Genomic DNA, 19,827 nt, shown 5'->3' on the forward strand with positions numbered 1-19,827 from the left:
ATGGATGTGTGGGGTTGGCCATACAACCATGAGATAACATGAGATTCCATGTCTCACTTCCATGGTTACAGAAGGACCAGCATGCTTTATAGTTTTACATCACAAAATGATTCAGAAAAATGCAGATGTTTACAAATCCTATACTTGTCCCAGAAACCTTAAACTCCCACTTGAAAAGGAAATCCAAAATGTCAGGAATCCCTGGGGAGGAACATTCAACTTTAGGATCTTGGTTCTGCTTGACTCTCACTCAGGGGTAGCCGCCAGCAGTTGGGTGCAGCCCTGATAGAGATTAATGTAACTCAGCCTAGACTTCTTCCTCTCTGGGCTCCTCCCTTGTCATGTCCTCTGACTTTGACTCTGCTGTGTGTCTCCGTGACCTGCTTCCCACTCTCTGGGTCTCTGGACTTGATAGAAAGCCTTGGTGAGTTCTAACTGCTACCTCTGGGAGTTCCTCTGAACCTTACCATCCCATGCACCTCTCTTGTTCTGTCCTATTTAGATGTGATAACGCTGCAGGATAAATCTTCTGGAACTATCTCCCAGGCTCCATGCCTCATAACCATAGGCGATGCTAAATTGCTTTGTTGTATAGCCCCAGTCTGGGAGATCAGACAGTGGTTTCCACTGGCTTGGGGTTAACCACAGAGATGTCTTTTTGTTCTCTCTGATTTTGTTTCCTTGCTTGTTTTTTATGCTGATCCTTAAAAAATGTCATGAAACTGTGGCATTGTGACAATTAGCCCTTGGCATTGTTGTTTGGGACCAGATAAGGGAAGTTTCTGACATTAAGATTGGTTATGCCAGGACCATACTACGTGTCTCAGGTATCCTTCTTGGGCTCCCTGACATTGTTGGTTAGCTTGCTCTGGACATTGTCTGCCTAACAGGGCTTTGGGTATCTTGAGAACAAGGACTGTGGCCATCTTTCTTCCCTGGAACCTGAGCACTGAGTGTTGTCACCTTTCCACTGTGTGTGACAGCAGCAACCAGAGAAGAGCTGTGGGTTTGCCTGTTTTGTTGCCTACCCATCATCCAGGAGGGCAGCCTCTGTCGTGTCGTTAGAGTCGAGGCCCAACTACATGGTGCCTTTGAGAGAGCCCACTCTCATAAAGTAACTTCACAGAGAGATGCAGATGAATACTATAATCTGGGTATTGCACTCTTTTTGGCAAAGAGAAAAAAGATTGTTACTGTGTCTAGAGTGTTGAAATTGACTTTAGCGTGTTTTTTATCAGTGGGGGCCCAAACATTTTGGCCTGTTATAGGCCTTTGGAGAAGTAAAAAGAAAGATGGCTGTGGTCCTTGTTGTCATGATATCTATGGTGTTGTTAAAGGGACAAGGCCTAAAACAGCTATCCAGCAGTGGTAGGGAGCCTGAGAAGTGCATGCTGGGACAGGCGTTGTTTGCTGCAGATTGACAGGAGGGCAGGAAAGGCCCACAGAGGTGGCAGAACATGAAGATGTTGAGTTGGACCTTCACGAATGGGAGGAGTCATAGGGGAGAGAAGAGGGCTTTGGAGGAGACCATGGCCTGAGCAAAGCTAATACACAGGGTGTGTTTGAGAAAACTGAGTGAAAGTGATGTAACATTAGCCTTGAAAGGGCATGTGGGGAGGTAGGAATAGAGCAATGCTGAGAAGAAAGTAATTGAGAGGGAAGATTGCTACTGGGGCTGGCTTTTTGAGTAGCAAAGCTTAGGTCCTTGTATTCTGCTCCTAAACTAATTCTGATTCATTTTTATAGATCTGTGCTAGTAGTTCATCCACAAAGAAGGATTTGGTGCTAAGCAGTATATTCACACTGTATTTGAATACTTGACTTGGAATAAATATTGGCATTAATAACAGTTTTTAAGGACGTTTCTGATTGATAATAGACATTTGAATCGCTGCTTGCTAGATTGACTCCAAGAGCTGTGGCATTATGACAGCCTTGGCATTGGTGTTTGGGACCTCTGTCATTAAGATTGACTGTGTCACAGCCACAAATGCTGCGAGCAATTGTCTGATCCATGAAGACCTGGTGTGTTAGTCCATTCTTGCATTGCTATCAGAAAATACACAATACTGGGTAATTTGTAAAGAAGAGGTTTAATTGGCTCACAGTTCTGCAGGCTGTACCAGAAACATAGCAGCTTCTGCTTCTGGGGAGGCCTCAGGAAGCTTCCAATCATGGCAGAAAGCAAAAGGGGAGTGAGCTATCTCACGTGGCCAGAGCAGAAGTAAGTCGGGGCGGTGCTATATACTTCTAAACAGCCAGATCTCACAAGAACTCATCATCACGAACAGCACCAAGGGGATAGTGCTAAACTAATTATGAGAAACTGCTCCTGTAATCCAGTCACCTCCCACCAGGCCCCTCCTCTAACATTGGGGATTACAATTTGACATGAGATTTGGGCAGGGACACAGATCCAAACCATATCACCTCGTCAGTGCACAGGGAGGCATGGGAAGGTCACCACTGAAATGATGTCAGTTGTCTGGTCAAATTACCAGTTTATGTTCAGTGCCTTTTCTATAATTTTAATATATTAGCATATTGAGTTTTTTATTCAAAATAAATTTTACTCTCATGTCCTTTGAAAGAAAATGCATATGAATCTTGTTTTTGGCTGTAGTTAATTCATTTTTGATAGTTGTTTTTTGGTCCACTTTACTCTGAATGTGCCTCATGGACTTCTGTGGTGCTCTATGGGCAGGTGAGTCTAGTGACACCAATTATAGGTTGTCACTTCATATAAAAAGTAACTGAAGAAACAGTGAACTTGACAAGGACAGAGAGGAGAAAAGATGTTTGGGAGCAGGAAAGAGGTTGGCTTAATGATTGTCTACCTTCCGTAATCCCAGATTAATACCAGACTGCATGGTTCAGAGGTGCAAGCTATCTCTTGTTTTCTGATTCTTAGGAAAAAATGCTAATGGTCTGGTTGAAAACCTAGTTCATTCATAAACTGACCTGCTGAAGGCAGTTCTGACTATCTTGAATAGACAGCAAATAGATTTGTTTGCTGGCTGTATATCAGCATTTGTAAGAGTTTCAAGTTCAATTAAATGTCAATTTAGCATGTGTTTAATATGTAGAATTTATTCCTGAATCAAACTATGCAAAAATGAAGGGCTCAGCTAATGGAATTTAAAGGCAAGTTCTTACTCTGTCAGCCCTGCGGGTTGAACATAGGTTGTAGATTAAAATGAGACCAGCAAGCATGAAGAACACCTTAACAATGGAAGGTGGTGGCCAGTGGGTTTTAGAGGCATGTTACTGAAACCCTGGAAACTTTGTGGCCAGTGCCTAAGTACAAAATGAATCATTACCTGAGAGAGAGATCATTGTTTTAAAAATATGTAGATTCTCACTGTAGGATCTGTAGTCTTTCCCATTAAAACGAAACAAAAAACTTCCCTGAAATCTTTCATACGAAACACCTGGAGCCAAGCAAAAGGTCATCAGGGAGCATTTCTTGAACTCTCTGGCATTTCAAGGCAGTGATGTCATTCTTACTGCTTGATAAACATAACAATTCTTCAGGAGTCTTTTTCCTCCCATTTAATTTAAAAGGGAACTATTACATAGCTGCTATATTGTTGGGATTAATAGGGGCGTGAGGTCCATGTATCTTTAGGATTCTTTCCCGTCTCAGCTGTAGGCAGACACTTTTGGGACAAAGCCATCAGTAAGCATCAGTAAGTCATTTCGCATTACTATAAAGAAATAATATATTCATATATTGCCAAATAAAGCTTGAGAAGTCAATGCACTACCATTCTCATAAGAATTATTGTAAAAAATTTCAAAGGTGCATTTTTAAGAGTGAGGCAATCTCCCATGCAGTCAGCATCTGCAGAAACTCATTGGTTAGCAGTTTGGAGTTTTTCCTTCCAGTATAATTTACATGCATATAGGGATATATTTTTATTTTATAAAATTAAGATCATACTGAATTTAAGGACATGTATCTTACATTTTCATACATCTTATAATTTACCATGTCACTAAATATTCTTAGAGAACTTGAAAGTATTCTATTATATGGAGCTCCCAGAATTTATTAACATACTGCTTTTGTTAAATGATAGTTATCTGCTGTTTTTTACTTTTATAAAAGTGATGATCATCCTTGCACATTAGATTAATATTTGTGAATTTTTAGGGTAAATCACTGTAAGTAAAACTATTGGGTTAAATATATACATTTTTAATAAACATTGCCAGAATACTTCCAAAAAGCTGATTCCAGTTTATAATTCCTGTAGAAGTATATGAGAGTATCTATTTCAATGTAGTCTACTGACACTGTTACTGTTAAAAATATTTCCTAGATTCTTAGATAAAACATGGTATCTTATTTTAATTTGTATTTCTTTGATTGCCTGAGAAATAGAACTTTTCCATATATTTGTTACTTGTATTTATTATTGTCCTGGCTTTTTCTGTACTCTAGATCCTCTTTACAGGGATCTTCTGTACAGGTAGGCTTCCCCAATGAGTGTGAATTATGGGGCAATAATAGCTTATAACTAACCACAAACCAGGCGAAGGGATAGCTATTCCTATGGACTTGTTGACTAGATCAGTGGCTTTTATGTCTACTTAATGCACATCTGTCATAACTTTCTGTTTCTTATTTATTCTTCCCCTGACATTTATTGATTATGATGCATAATATGGTTTAGTAAGCTGCTAAGGAAACCATGTGATGGGTGGGATAATTTTTCTTATCAGGAATTTACAAATTAATTATTATCATACCTGAAAACTTTGCATTTGTCATTAAAGAAGTTAAATACTACTCTACTTATTCACCAGCTACTTATTCAAATACTTTGGCCTAGGGAAGACTGTGAGAGGTTATCAAGTTCATTTTTCTGCCATTAGGCAAAACCTAATCAAACGAGGCTAGAAGAGGCAGTAGAGAAATGTAAAGTATTGCCTCTCCCAGCCTCATTTGATTAGGCTTTGACTAAAGGCAGAAAATGAACTGATGAAGAAATATTTCTCTGATTTGAGAGACTTCTTATAAAAAAAAAAACCAACACCATCATGGTAGCATAAGAGCGTGAATGTATCATGATTGTTTTGAGCCTCTCAGAGAAAACGCATTATTTGGTCTCTACTCTTGCTAATCATCAACTAGTTTGTCCCTGTCTAATAAGATGCTGAGTCTATAAAGTATGATGACTTCAGTAGTACTTGGAGCTTCCAAATTGCAAGGCATGTCTTGGGAGGAAGACGACAGCTTTTCCTCTTCTGCTAAACTGAGGCACTCTTCTCTGATACCTGTTGAAATGGTAGAGATGGTAGTCAAGAGGAAACAACCCATCATTTGAGCTTTGATTTTATAAACAGTTTAGTAATACATACAAGTCAACTTCATTCCAGATACAGCCTGACAAGGAACCAGCTATGAAAAAGATAGCAGATGTCTAGAACTTTCTTTTACATTGATTAGTTGGTATACCCAGAGTGATGTGAAACATCTCCAGTGTTTCCCAAACTCCAGGGTCTAATAACTGCATCTCATATTTTCTCCTACCTTCTTTTACCCAAGTCATATTTAAAAGTTTTCTTTCTGTCAAATTTTAAATTTATAATTTTTTACTTGGACAGTTTTAAGTATATTAAAATATTATAATAACTCACTTTTAGACTTTTAGAATTTTTTTATTCCTTGTAACTCTACAGCTGACACAATGGCCGTTATTATTACTTTGATTTTTAACCCTATTTTTAGAAGACATGGTTTTTACATAGTGTGATCATAGGTTGTACTCTGTATTGTAACTCAGATTTTTTTCACTTAAGATTAAATCCTAAAATATTTTCCTAATTCCTGGTATAGTCTTGGTAATGTTAATAGCAGCAAAATCATTTTCTATTAAGTGAACATAACTCCTTAACCATTGCCGATTGTAGGACATGTCCATAGCTTCTAACTTATTGTATTCATAGTGTTCCTTGAAGCTATATTTATGTTATAATACATTCACTCATAGAGGCATCAAGTATTTAAAAGTGAAGAGCCGATTTAAGTAGAAGGAAACAGAACAAAGCTGTGTAATCATCTAAAATAGTTCACTTAGTCATAGCTGAAAAAGTTCCTCTGCCATGTCTGTGGCTTGAGAGGAAAAAACAAATCCCATGTTTTATATATGTAGGTAAAGTTTTGTTTTGTTTTTTTTTTTTTTGAGATGGAGTCTTACTCTGTCACCCAGGCTTGAGGGCAGTGGTGCGATCTCGGCTCACTGCAACCTCTGCCTCCTGGGTTCAAGCGATTCTCCTGTTTCAGCCTCTTGAGTAGCTAGGGCTACAGGAGTGTGCCACCACACCTGGCTAATTTTTTGTATTTTTAGTAGAGACGCGGTTTCACCATGTTGGCCAGACTGGTCTCGAACTCCTGACCTCAAGCAATCCACCTGCCTTGGCCTCCCAAAGTCCTGGGATTACAGGCGTGAGCCACCGCGCCTGACCATAGGTAAGGATTTGAAAAGTTAGAACTGAAGTCCCACTTGGGTGGGGAGCTGGAACTGATGCTGTTTGAAGTTAGAACTCTTGGGACACCACACTCTTGGTAAGGGCAGTAGGAGCTTCCTCCCACCTGGCTTGTTCCTCAGGCCTGAGGTGTGCAAACAGAAAGTCCAGAGGAAGATTTTCTTCAAGGACTGGTTCTCCATCTTTATTATGTATATGATCTTGGCCAAGTCACTGTATTTCTCTGGGCTAGTTCCATCTTCCATAAAAGTAGAGGCATTACATCAGATCTAAAATACTTGGCAATATTCTCACTTCTGTGACTTGTAGACAGCCTATCAGCTCAAAACTACTCTGAGTGGTCTGGAATTATGGGGAATTAATGTGACTTCTGGGTGGAAGAAAATTCTGATGGGGACAGAGATGGACAGAAGGCTCCAACATTTAATGTTGCTTTAAAACATTTTTATGCCTTTCTTGATATTTCATTTTTACTGTTAGTTCAGCATATCTTTCTGAATTAGAAATCTAGCTATAAGTAGAGATGCTTTTCATTCATTGAAAGCACAAATGATGTCTTGGTGGATGGCTGCGACTTTTCTGCTTATTCAACACCTGGCCACCTAGGAACCTGCCACTTGCATTTATAACATCAGTCATGACAGTTAGGTGTGTTGACATGTGAAGCAGACACCTGGGTAGATTAATAAGGCCTGAGGAACTTGAGTTGTTACAGTTAATAGATCAGCTGTTGTATAGATAGTAATATTATAGCCAAAGTTTCCAGTTTAGTCCTTGTTTCCAAAGGAAATTCCTCTCATGATGTGAAGATATGCAGGTCTGTTTCTTAACCCTCTGAGTACCTGTGTCCCTTCTGATGAACCTCCATGTCAGTCATTCTTTGTTTCTCCCCTTCCCACCACACACACACACACACACACACACACACACACACACACACACACGAGATGCTGCTGACCAGGTTGATAACCCTTGATACAAATGGAAGGAATACTAGATTCATTCATTTCAGGGCTACTCAACTGTAGTTTCAGATCAACCTCTTACCAGCCCCATGACCTTGGATAAGTTAGCAAATCCCTCTGTTTTCCCTTCTAAAAAATGAGGACTTAGGTCAGAGAATCTCCAAGAATCACAAAATTATACTTTCAGATGAGTAAGACCTGACGCATAAATAAATACATGCATGGCCCCAGGCATACCGATAAAACAAGACATGCTGTTTGTTTGTGGAACTTTCTTGTCTCTTGTCCCTTTCTGCACACCTCATCATTTGCTCTTGCTCCCTCCATATCGCCAGCATATGGCACCCAGTAGACTTCTTCTGCTGCCACTGCTGGCCTGGCCCCTTGCAGGGATAGTTAGCAGTTTCTCAGCCACCTTTTCCACTTGTCTTGTTTGTATTCTAGCCATCCTTCAACACGCAGGTTAAATGGCTTCTCCATTAAGCCACATAGATCCCCTCATCTAGCCTTAATCTCTTCCACCTACTAACTTCCATAGCACTTTATCTTGTTTTTTTTAAATTCAGGGTATTTATTACTTCCTCTTTTGTGGATACAAATATTTCCTCTACTGGATTGTAGTTCCTCTGATGGTTTAATTTGTATCCCAATGCCTGGTATATTTGTTGAATGAGTGAACAAATGAATGAGTGGGGAGTTAGTAAGTGACTAAGTGAATTAATTAATTGTATTCCCACTCAGTACTATGCCATTCACTAGTAGACCCTCAAAGTTCTGTTTTTCTCATCATTCCCTTAGGCCCTCTTTAGATAACTAGCTTCTTAATTTCTGGTTAATTAATGAAGAGATTGTCAATGGCTGATGTACTGATATGTTGCTGCTTTAAAATTTGTGTCTTAATAGCAGATCCAAAGAGATGACTCTTTAGTTCAGATAATGGACTATAAGAGGATTATGGGATGTGTGGATGTAGTCAGGAATGGGGAGGTTCCATCTACCAAAGGCGATGGTCTCAGCCTGTGTAGAAAGCTGGTCCAAGTTACATGTATTAACTTTTAATTTATAATGCAAAACAAAAATTCTCCATAGAACAACAAGCCCCAGCCTTTTTGGCACCAGGAACTGGTTTCATAGAAGACAGCTTTTCCATGGACTTGAGGGGTGGATGGTTTCACGATGATTCAAGCACATTACGTTTATTGTGTACTTTATTTCTATTATTGTTACATTGTAATATATAATGAAATATTATAGTTATATAACTCACCATCATGTAGACTTGGTGGGAGCCCTGAGCTTGTTTTTCTGCAACTAGATGGTCTCATCTGGGATTGATGGGAGACAGTGACAGATCATCAGGCATTAGATTCTCATGAGGAGTATGCAACCTAGATCCCTTGCATGCACAATTCACAATAGGGTTTGTGCTTCTATGAGAATCTAATGTTGCCACTGATCCGACAGGTGGTGGAGCTCAGGTGGTAATGAGAGTGATGGGGAGCAGCTGTAAGTACAGATGAAGTTTTGCTTGTTTGCTCACCTGATGCTCACCTCCTACTGTGTGGCCCAGTTCCTGGAAGTCCACAGACCAGTATCAGTCCATGGCCCAGGGGTTTGGGACCCCTGCCATAGAACACTTAATAATTGTGGCAAAGTTGACAGTCAGCTGCCATCTCTTTGTTGCCTTGCAAATATTCTTTCCATTCAACAGCAGTGTTTTAATTTTTGCTGTGTGGACCATCAGTCTGTAAGCTACACTCAAGGAAGAAGACTGAGGCTCTCCTAAAGAATGATAATTGGGTCATCTTAACCTCTTAGACAGAATATTCCTATAGCACAGGTGGGCAGTGTTCAAAGGCTCACCTGTATTCACTCGTGAGGATGCAGTGGTGGTTTTTATTTGGTTTTTACAGCCAGGGTCTCACTCTGTCACTCAGGCTGGAGCACAGTGGCACAATCATGGCTCACTGCAGCCTTGAATTCCTGGGTGCAAATGATCCTCCCACTTCAGCCTCCCAAGTAGCTAGGACTACAGGCATGCACGACCACATGCAGCTAATTTTTAAAAAATTTTTGTAGAGATGGGGTCTTGCCATGTTGCCCAGGCTGGTCTCAAACTCCTCACCTCAAGCAATCCTGCCTTGGCCTCCCAAGGTGCTGGGATTACAACTGTGAGCCATTGTGCTCAGTAGTTGTGGTATTTTAAAGTGAGACATGGAGATGAGAGAGACTCGTAGGATGTCTCTACTAATTGATCAGCACAGGCTTTCTTGTCTCTTCAGATTGTATGCTGAATGGCCTTACCTCATCCAAACACACAATGCTGATACCTCTGCCTCCCCTACCACCATGCACTGTGCCTTTCCTGTAATATATATTAAAATAGATGACAGATGGTAAAGAGCAAAGCCGATTCTGTAAGCCTTGTTTTGTGAGTGCTTGATCTTTTATTTCAGTCACTGTGCAGTTTTCTGTGGATTATGTTTCTCATATTCTAGAAGACCAAGTATATCTAAATAATTTGGTATAATACCCAACAGAAGATTGTGGGTGAACTGACACTGAATAAATGATTTACGTTGAGAGAATGGAGGTTTACAAATATGACAGCCAAGGAACCAGGGCAACAGTTAACTTGAGCAGTTGGCCCCAAGAGGAAATGTCTTGGTGTCCTGGCAGAAGAAAGCCAGTGGTCTGTGTTAGTACCACAACTATCTCCTAACTTCTTTTCTCTTCTGTCTGCACCCTTGCATGTCATGGGAAGGGCTAAAACATGGTTAGATTGGCCATTCCAAATAATGTTGTTAAGTTCTATAGAGGCCATGACCTGGGTCATTGTAGAAACAGATAGCAGTCTTTAATCTGTTTCCAGAATGCAGTGTGCTTAGATAAGCAGTCACTCAAGGTTAATATCTCTGCATCTGTGGTGTTTGGTATTTAAAGAATCAGTTTAAACACCTTTTATTCAAAGAAAAATCTTAATGTTCTTTGGAGGTTAATGAATTTCAAGTATACTTGGGATTTAAGGAGTAGACAAAAAGTAAAAGAAGTAGATTTCTCATGGCTTAGATGTCTGGTGATGAAAACATAACTGCTTTCTAATGTTTTAATGTTCTTCCTGTGGTAATTCCAGAATGCATTCATTGTGGTTCTGTGCCATTAAGTACTGGCACAAAGGAGTTGTTGATAATAACCCAACCTGGGCATGTTTCCCAGCCTATAAGTTGATTTACAGTTACAGATTCTCTGCATGTTCATCACTCCTTAACCCCACAGACTATCGTTTTTGAAGGAACTAGAAAAATAACATTAGTGGATAACATTAGAAAATTATCTGTTATTATAGTAATATCTGTTATATTGACTACCATCTATTTTATTGTTCTACTGTCTGAATGTTAGACTTTCATGTAGAATTCATTTGTAGTTTGGCTTGGTTTAATTTTTATCCAGAGAGACATAGAAATGTGGTTTACTGTTACTTTTGAGGATGAGGTCTATTAGTAAAAAAATATGTGGCCCATTATAACCCATCACTGTCTATGTGGATCCTGCAATACACTCCTCCATCACTCTACGTAAAGAACCAACAGTAGAATGCAAAATGTAGGAAAATTTGCTTTAGGTTTTACGCCTCAGCCTTCTAAGTTTCAGTTTGGTTCAGTCTGAGAAAGGCCTAGTAAATCAAGGAAAGAGAAGGGCTGCCTTGTGAGGCTGTATTACAAAAATGAGAATTGCTCAGCCTGGATAGATACTCACCAATAGGATACATTACCTAAATCCAAAAGAGGACAGGTGTAGCAGCTTGTATTAGTTCTTTTTCACACTGCTGATAAAGGCATACCCAAAACTGGGAACAAAAAGAGGTTTAAGTGGACTTAGAGTTCCACATGGCTGGAGAGGCCTCAGAATCATGATGGGAGGCAAAAGGTACTTCTTACATGGCAGCGGCAAGAGAAAAATGAGAAAGAAGCAAAAGTGGAAACCCCAGATAAACCAATCAGATCTTGTGAGACTTATTCACTGTCATGAGAATAGCCCAAGAAAGTCTGGCCCCCATGACTCAATTACCTCCCCCTGGGTCCCTCCCACAACACATGGGAATTCTGGGAGACAAAATTCAAGTTGAGATGTGGATGGGGACACAGCCACACCATATCATTCTGCCCTTGGCCCCTCTAAATCTCATGGCCTCACATTTCAAAACCAATTATGCCTTCCGAACAGTCCCCCAAAGTCTTAATTCATTTCAGCATTAACCCAAAAGTCCACAGTCCAAAGTCTTATCTGAGACAAGGCAAGTCCCTTCTACCTATGAGCCTGTAAAGTCAAAAGCAGGCTAGTTACTTCCTGGATACAATGGGGGTACAGGTATTGGGTAAATATAGCCATTCCAAATGGGAGAAATTGGCCAAAACAAAGGGGTTACAGGGCCCATGCAAGTCTGAAATCCAGTGGGGCAGTCAAATTTTAAAGGTCCAAAATGATCTCCTTTGACTCCAGGTCTCGCTGATGCAAAAGGTGGGTTCCCATGGTCTTGGGCAGCTCTGCCTCTGTGGCTTTGCAGGGTACAGCCTCCCTCCTGGATGCTTTCACGGGCTGGCATTGAGTGCGGCTTTTCCAGGCACACAGTGCAAGCTCTCAGTGGATCTACCATTCTGGGGTCTGGAGGATGGTGGCCCTCTTCTCCCAGCTCCACTAGGTCACTGCCTACAGTAGGGACTCTGTGTGGGGGCTCTGACCCCATATTTCCCTTCAGCACTGCCCTAGCAAAGGTTCTCCATGAGGGCCCCACCCCTGCAGTAAACTTTTTCCTGGGCATTTAGGCATTTCCATTCATCTTCTGAAATCTAGGCAGAGGTTCCCAAACCTTAATTCTTGACTTCAGTGCACCTGCAGGCTCAACACCACATGGAAGCTGCCAAGGCTTGGGGCATCCACCCTCTGAAGCCACAGCCTGAGTTCTGCTTTGGCTCCTTTTAGCCATGGCTGGAGCAGCTGAGACACAGGTCACCAAGTCCCTAGGCTGCACGCAGCACAGGGACCCTGGGCCTGACCCACAAAACCACTTTTTCCTCCTGGGCTTCCAGGCCTGTGATAGGAGGGGCTATCACGAAGATCTCTGACATGGTCTGGAGACATTTTCCCCATGGTCCCCATTAATCCTTGGTTAATCCCCAGCAAGGATAAACATTAGGCTCCTTGCTACTTATGCAAATTCTGGCAGCCAGCTTGAATTTCTTCTCAAAAAAAATGGGTTTTTCTTTTCTACTGCATCATCAGACTGTAAATTTTCTGAACTTTTATGCTCTGTTTCCCTTTTAAAACAATGCTCTTAATAGCACCCAAGTCACCTTTTGAGTGCTTTGCTGCTTAGAAGTTTCTTCCCCCAGATACCCTAAATCATCTCTCTCAAGTTCAAAGTTCCACAAATCTCTAGGGCAGGGGAAGTATGCCACCAGTCTCTTTGCTAAAACATAATAAGAGTCACCTTTGCTCCAGTTCCCAACAAGTTCCTTGTCCTCATCTGAGACCACCTCAGCCTGGACCTTATTGTTCATATCACTATCAGCATTTTTGTCAAAGCCATTCAACAAGTCTCTAGGAGGCTCCAAACTTTCTCACATTTTTCTGTCTTCTTCTGAGCCCTCCAAAGTGTTCCAGCCTCTGCCTGTTACCCAGTTCCAAAGTCGCTTCCACATTTTCGGGTATCTTTTCAGCAACACCTACTCCTGGTACTAATTTACGGTATTAGTTCATTTTAACACTGCTGATAAAGACATACCCAAAACTGGGAACAAAAAGACGTTTAACTGGATTTTTCTCATGGCTGAGAAGGCCTCAGAATCATGGCGGGAGGCGAAAGGCACTTCTCACATGGCAGCGGCGAGAGAAAAATGAGGAGGAAGCAAAAGGGGAAACCTCTGATAAACCCATCAGATCTTGTGAGACTTATTCACTATCATGAGAATAGCAGGGGAAAGACTGGCCCCCATGATTCATGGGTCCCACCCACAACACATGGGAATTCTGGGAGATACAATTATAGTTGAGATTTGGGTGGGGACACAGTCAAACCATATCATGGCTCATGCCTATAATCCCAGCATTTTGGGAGGCTGAGGTGGGCAGATTGCTTGAGCCCATGAATTTGAGACCAGCTCTGGCAATATGGTGAAATGCCATCTCTACAAAAAATATTTCTAAAAATTAGCTGGGCACAGCAGTGCACTCCTGTAGTTACAGCTACTTGGGAGGCTGAGGTGGGAGTATTGCCTGAGCCCAGGAGGTTGAGACTGAAGTGAGCCATCATCATGCCACTGAACACCAGCCTGGGTGACAGAGCAAGACCCTGTCTCATAAATAAAATAAAGATTCAAAAGATGGTGAAGAGTTAAGGATTTGTTCAGTACCTCCAAAAGAGTATTCTTTACAACTTGAAATAAGCATGAGGACATTGATTCCACCATCCATCCATTCCATGAAGTCTGAAACCTGGAAGCAATTTTTTCTAAAATTTTTTTCTGATTATAGAAGTAATGTTAATTGTAGAAAATATTGTTGAGCACAGTAAAGAAAATAACCTGTAACCCTACATCATAGAGATAATTGTTACAGTAATCATAACTGTAATCAATGTGAATCAAGCTTTATTTTGTGTGTTTATATATCTAGATATTTATTTCTAGTTGTGTGTATAATAATTGATTTTTAGAATTGAAATTGTATTTTTATACCTACATTAAGAACATTTCCTCATTGTCACATACACATGTGAAATATCCATCATTTAGATGACCCATAATTTTCTGTGTCCTATTTTTGATTATTTAAGGTTATCTCCTAGTTTTTGCTTCTGTACATAATGGAGCAATGAAAAGAGCCTTGTATGTAAAAATTTATGTGAAAATTTCTAGTTATTTTATTATGGACAGTGCCTAAAACTGGATTTTTTTTGGGTGAAAGCTCCTGATAGTTTTAGGATTTTTGAAACATATTTCATTGTCTTACCAGCTTGCCCAGTGCTGTATATATCAGGCATTTTACTCTACAAATGATGTTCCCTTCATCACCCCTGCCTTGGTTAAAGCCTTAACATTTCTTCACTGTTTTACATCAATAGCCTCTAGCCTTGACTCTCTCCAAGCACTTTCCACATTTCCAACATGATCCTTCTTACATAGGAATTCATCACATCAGTGGCTCCTCTGTAGCCTTTACATCAACCCACATATCCTAGCATGTATGTAGAACTTTTGGGGATTTGAGCAGTCCTGACCTCTCCAACCTTCATCTGGAGATAATTGCCCGCCTACAGTCTGGGATTCATTCCTGTTAAAATATAGTAGAAGCCGTCTAATCTGAGGCATGATTTTTAAATTTAAAAATATTGGCTAAAATAATGAGAGATTAGTGTCTTAAAATGTTTATTTTACATACATCTCTTAAAATGTTTATTTTAACTTAAAACATATAGTTGGACATTGTTCACCAATCCTTTGATGTAGGAACAAGACCTTTCCTTTGAATGTGGTTCCACCATTGAAATCTACTCATTGGAATCCCATGTCATTTTTCTTGTATAACCACACCCATAATATGTCACTTACAAGTTCCAGTTTGGGATTCTTTTAAACAGAGTGAATACAAGGGCAGAATTCTTCCAGGTTGTTATGATTTATTTTCCAGTCTTGTATGGCTGCCTCACTCCTAATTTGACAGTAATTTTTTGGGACCTAGTATTTTTGAGGCTATTCTATCTAGCTTTATAGAAGTACTAAGTCTTTTGATTCACATTCATATTCCATTGGTTTCTATAATATGATTAAGTTACATGATTATAATGCCAAGCACAACTTGCACAAACATATTGAGAACCAACATAAATAACCTTTGGCATGCATGCCCCTCGACTGGGAAAGCATAAATCCTCCCAGCATACTGTAGAGATGCCTTCAGGCTGAGAGCACTTGACTTGGTATGGGTACTGGTGAGCGCATCTTTCAGAAGGAGTGGAGAATATTTGTTAATTTAGGAGTTGGTTCAGTGGAGGCCAGTGAAAGAAGTTTCTGTTGTGTTTACAGTACCCTAAATATGTCGTGGTCTTTCCCTTCTTTATCTTTAGCCTGCTGCTTACTCTGAGATCCTTGCAAACTGAACTCCGGCATCCTAAGTTACTGCAGGAAGTTTTCTCTTTCATAGCCCCTCCCCTTCCAGCTAGCTGCTCCTCCTGTGTGCTCATGTACCGCCACATGCTTTTCTCTGTTTAAGTGCCTATTGTAATTTATTTGCTTAAAGTCTCCCTAGAATAGACTGTGAGTCTAGTGAGACGAGGGGCCTTGTCCTTTACCTCTGACTCCCTAGCTTCTGACACAGTCTTGGCTCTTAGAAAATATTGGATAAATGAAAATGAATTTCTTTAGCAAGTGGTATAAGCTGAAAATATACGTATCACATATCCTCATTCTAAGACACATTCAGTGTCCCTGAAATTAGAATAGGACTTACAATAAGTATGTTCACTTTCTCAATAGCTGTTATTCAATTGATGGTAGGTCTTAAAAATCAAAGACGTGAGAGAGCACGTGAAAAAAAGCTCAACATCACTGATCATTAGAAAACTTCCATTCAAACCCCCAATGAGATACCATCTCATACCAGTCAGAATGGCTATTATTAAAAAGTCAAAAAATAACAGATACTGGCAAGGTTGTGGGGAAAAAGGAGCACTTAAACACTGTTGGTGAGTGTAAATTAGTTGAGCGATTGTGGAAGACAGTGTGGCAATTCCTCATACCTAAAGACAGAAATACTGTTTGACTCAGCAATTCCATTACTAGGTATATACCCAAAGGAATATAAACCATTCTGTTATAAAGACGCATGCACACCTATGTTCATTGCAGCACTATTCACAATAGCAAACACATGGAATCAACTGAAATGCCCATCAGTGGCGGACTGGATAAAGAAAGTGTGTACATATACATCATGGAATACTATGCAGCCATAAAAAAAGAATGAGACCATGTCTTTTGCAGGGACATGGAATGAGCTGGATGCCATTATCCTTAGCAAACTAATGCAGGAACAGAAAACCAAATACCGCATGTTCTCACTTATAAGTCAGAGCCAAATGATGAGAACACATGGACACATAGAGGGAAACAGCACACACTGGGACCTTTCAGAGGGTGGAGGGTGGGAGGAGAGAGAGGATTAGGAAAGTAACTAATGAGTACTAGGCTTAATACCTGGGTGATGAAATAATCTGTACAACAACCCCCCATGACACAAGTTTACCTATATAACCTGCACTTGTACCCCTTTAGTTAAAATAGAAGTTAAAAAAAAATGTTAGATCACCTCAGGGACAACTAAACTTTAGTGAGCATAGTTGTTGGTGTGGCAGTGTTCTTCCATAAACACCCCTCCATGTTTCTGTCAGAATTCGCTTTCTGGGCCTTCAGTAACCAGTGCAACACTCCTTGATTTCTAATTCCTAAGGGTGGCTCAGAGTAGGGAGGTTGTGTAGCCCCATGGTTATGAGCATGAAGACTGGAGGTCAGATGTAGGCCCTGCCTCTTAGGCAAGTCAGGTCCTCACTTTTCTCATCTATAAAATGGAGAAAGTCATGACTTTGGGATGATGCATGAAATCACTTAGAACTGCCTGGCATGCAGTATGCCTTCAATATATTCTAGCAGTTGCTGTTGCTATTGTGAAACCAAAGAGTTCATAAAAGTGATACTATAAATAATATAATCAAAGAAGGATTCATAAGATGCTTCTATAAATAATATCATTTCTGTCACACACTCCTTGCAAAGAATTCAAGGAGAAAGTACTACTGGGTAGATATTTGATTCTGGAATCTACCATTTAACAACTGTAACATGTCTGGGATATTTTCTTAACTTCTCTTAGCCTTGATTTCTCTACCTATAAAATGGGATAATAATAATGCAAAATTAGGGGGTTATTAAGCATAGCAAATTATAGGATACATGTGAAGTACAGCTCCTGGCAGATAATAACTGCTCAATAAATGTTAGCTATCTCTGGCAGTTATAATTCACAGTCACAGACTTGGATATGCAAAATAGAGCTTTATTTGTCTGTAGCTGAATATTTCTCACCTCTTGAATTTCCATTTCCACTGATGGCAGAAAACTAAATCTTGCCAATTTATGATAAATTCAGTGACTTTCAGGCTTTTTTTCTTAATCTCTAGTTTGAGTAAATTCTGAGCTGATTTTGGATTCTTTCCTTTTGCTCTCTCCTAAAGGGTGAGGTCCTGGGGAGCAGGTGTTTTTCTGATATCCATATGCTTCTGTTCAGATGTAGGGCTCCTATTGGTCTTTGGCCCTGCTGTGTGCACAGCTGAAAGTTTTCATTTCTCTTCTGTCTCCTGGGATCCATCAGGGTCCTACAGATCCCTTTGGTTCCCTGAAGCCTGGTTCACCTGCCTAATCACTGACATTTTGGGGGAAACTCTCAGTGTTCTCTAGCACCTCACAGGAGAGCCAAGAACCTGTAAGATGGCCTCCATTCATTTCCTTGCCCACACTGTGCAGCCATAGCTCCTCCATCCCTCAGGCCCCTGCTGGGTGCTGAGCTTTTCTCAGAGCTGCTACTTTCCTAGATTTCCCAGGCACAGGCATCTGCCCGAACTTACCTGGTGTTTGTTACCTGAGGATTCATCCCCTATCCACCTGGGCTTGACTTAGTGTGGATTGGGAAAGAAGAGTACTGCTTCCTTCTTAGAAGCCCACAAGAGGCATCTGACTGTTAGTCTTTGTGTTAGTTTTCTATTGCTTCCATAACAAATTACCACACATTTTGCCGCACAAAATAGCACAAGTTCATTATCTCACAGTTCTCTAGGTCAGAAGTCCAGCTTGACTCTGCTGACATCTCTGTGTCAGGTGGCACAGGGTCAAAACCAAGGCCCACTTCCAAGCTCACCAGGTGGGTGGCAGTTTCTTGCCATTGTGGGACTGAGATCTGTTAGCTGGCTGTCAGTGGCAGGTCATTCTCAGCTTCTAGAGGCTGTCCATGTTCCTTGGTCCATGGCTGTCTTCCTCCATCTGCAAAGCTAGCAATGGTGGGTTGAGTCCTTCTCATGGTTTGACTCTCTCTAACTTTCCCTTCTGCCTCGTCTTTTTTGCCTTCCTCTTCCAATGCATCTCTCTCAGTAACTCTTCTGGCCTTCCTCTTCTGCTTTTAAGGACTCAGGTGATTACATTAGGCCTACCCTCATAATTTCCCTGTCTTAAAGTCAGCTCATTAGTAATCTTAATTATTTCTGCAAAGTTCCTTCACTGCAGTACCTGGGTTAGCAGTTGATTGAATAACCAAGCAACAGGAAACCTTGGGGGTATGTGTGTGCATGCACATGTGTGTGTTTCTTTAGAATTCTGCCTGACACACTCTTACCCCCAAACTTCCACAACTTTCTCTCGTCCACAAGTAGAGGGATAAACTGGCTTGGCATATATTCCTTGAAAACTATTGCTTCTGCTAGAACTTCAGTTTTTGAACCTGAGTACTTTTAAAAGTGTCAAACTATTTCCTCTACAGCAAGCCTGAAGATGCTTTGGATATCTAGAAATAAAACCAATATTTTTCTCTGTTATAGCCTGTGTACCCCACGGTCAGTGGATACAAAGAGGTCTCCCTGTCTCTTAGGGTGGTGGCTAAAGGGTAAAGGGCCTTCTAAAGGCATGCCAGTTCAGTTAATCAAACGTTTATTGATTATTCTGTTGACAGTGCTGTGGGAGATCCTGCCCTCACGGAATTTATAACCTCATAGGGGTGAATGTCATTTAAATGCATACTTATAATAAGTGCAGAATATGGGAAGGCTATGGGGAATATGCAGTGTTGTCAGAGCCTGTAAGAGGAGGCTGGGACTTCCAATTGGGAGGTTAAAGCTTTTTTTTTTTTTTTTTTTTTTTTTTTTGGCTTAAATAATGGGTGGGTTTTGAGAAATAATGTTACATATTTGCAGTCTACAATGTACTTTCTATACTGGATTTCACTTAGTACTCACAGTTCCTTTTTGTGGCAGGGATTATACTGTTTGTGTTACAGATGTGGGAGCTAAGCCTGAGAGACTTGGCTCAAAATCAGATTCCAATCATTGACTGACTGAGATTGAACCTAGCTTCACCAACTCTAAATCAAAACCATGCAGAGAGAACTGCATGAGTCAAGACAGTGAGGTGGGCTAGTGTATCATGTAGAGCTAGCCTCCAGGGTGGCCAACCATGATCCCCAGCTACTGGTACTCACACTTTTGTGTAGTTTCCTCCCAAACTGAATGGGAATGGCCTGCATAACCAATAGGATGTAGAAATAATGA

General features: G+C 40.7%; 1 protein-coding gene across 5 annotated transcripts in view; it reads left to right on the forward strand.

The window, feature by feature from the left end:
• Nucleotides 1-19,827, forward strand: part of TMEM108 (transmembrane protein 108) — a 377,511-nt gene that overhangs the window by 49,596 nt on the left and 308,088 nt on the right. Inside the window, exon 3 of one of the 5 annotated variants that reach the window (XM_054552624.2) lies at nucleotides 6,357-6,478. The exons of the other annotated variants lie outside the window; for them this stretch is intronic. The gene's annotated coding sequence lies outside the window, so the exon portion shown is untranslated. The remainder of the gene's footprint in view (nucleotides 1-6,356; nucleotides 6,479-19,827) is intronic. 5 annotated transcript variants of the gene reach the window in all.

This window comes from Pongo abelii, chromosome 2 (genome assembly GCF_028885655.2).
Source record: "Pongo abelii isolate AG06213 chromosome 2, NHGRI_mPonAbe1-v2.0_pri, whole genome shotgun sequence".
Lineage (NCBI taxonomy): Eukaryota > Metazoa > Chordata > Mammalia > Primates > Hominidae > Pongo > Pongo abelii.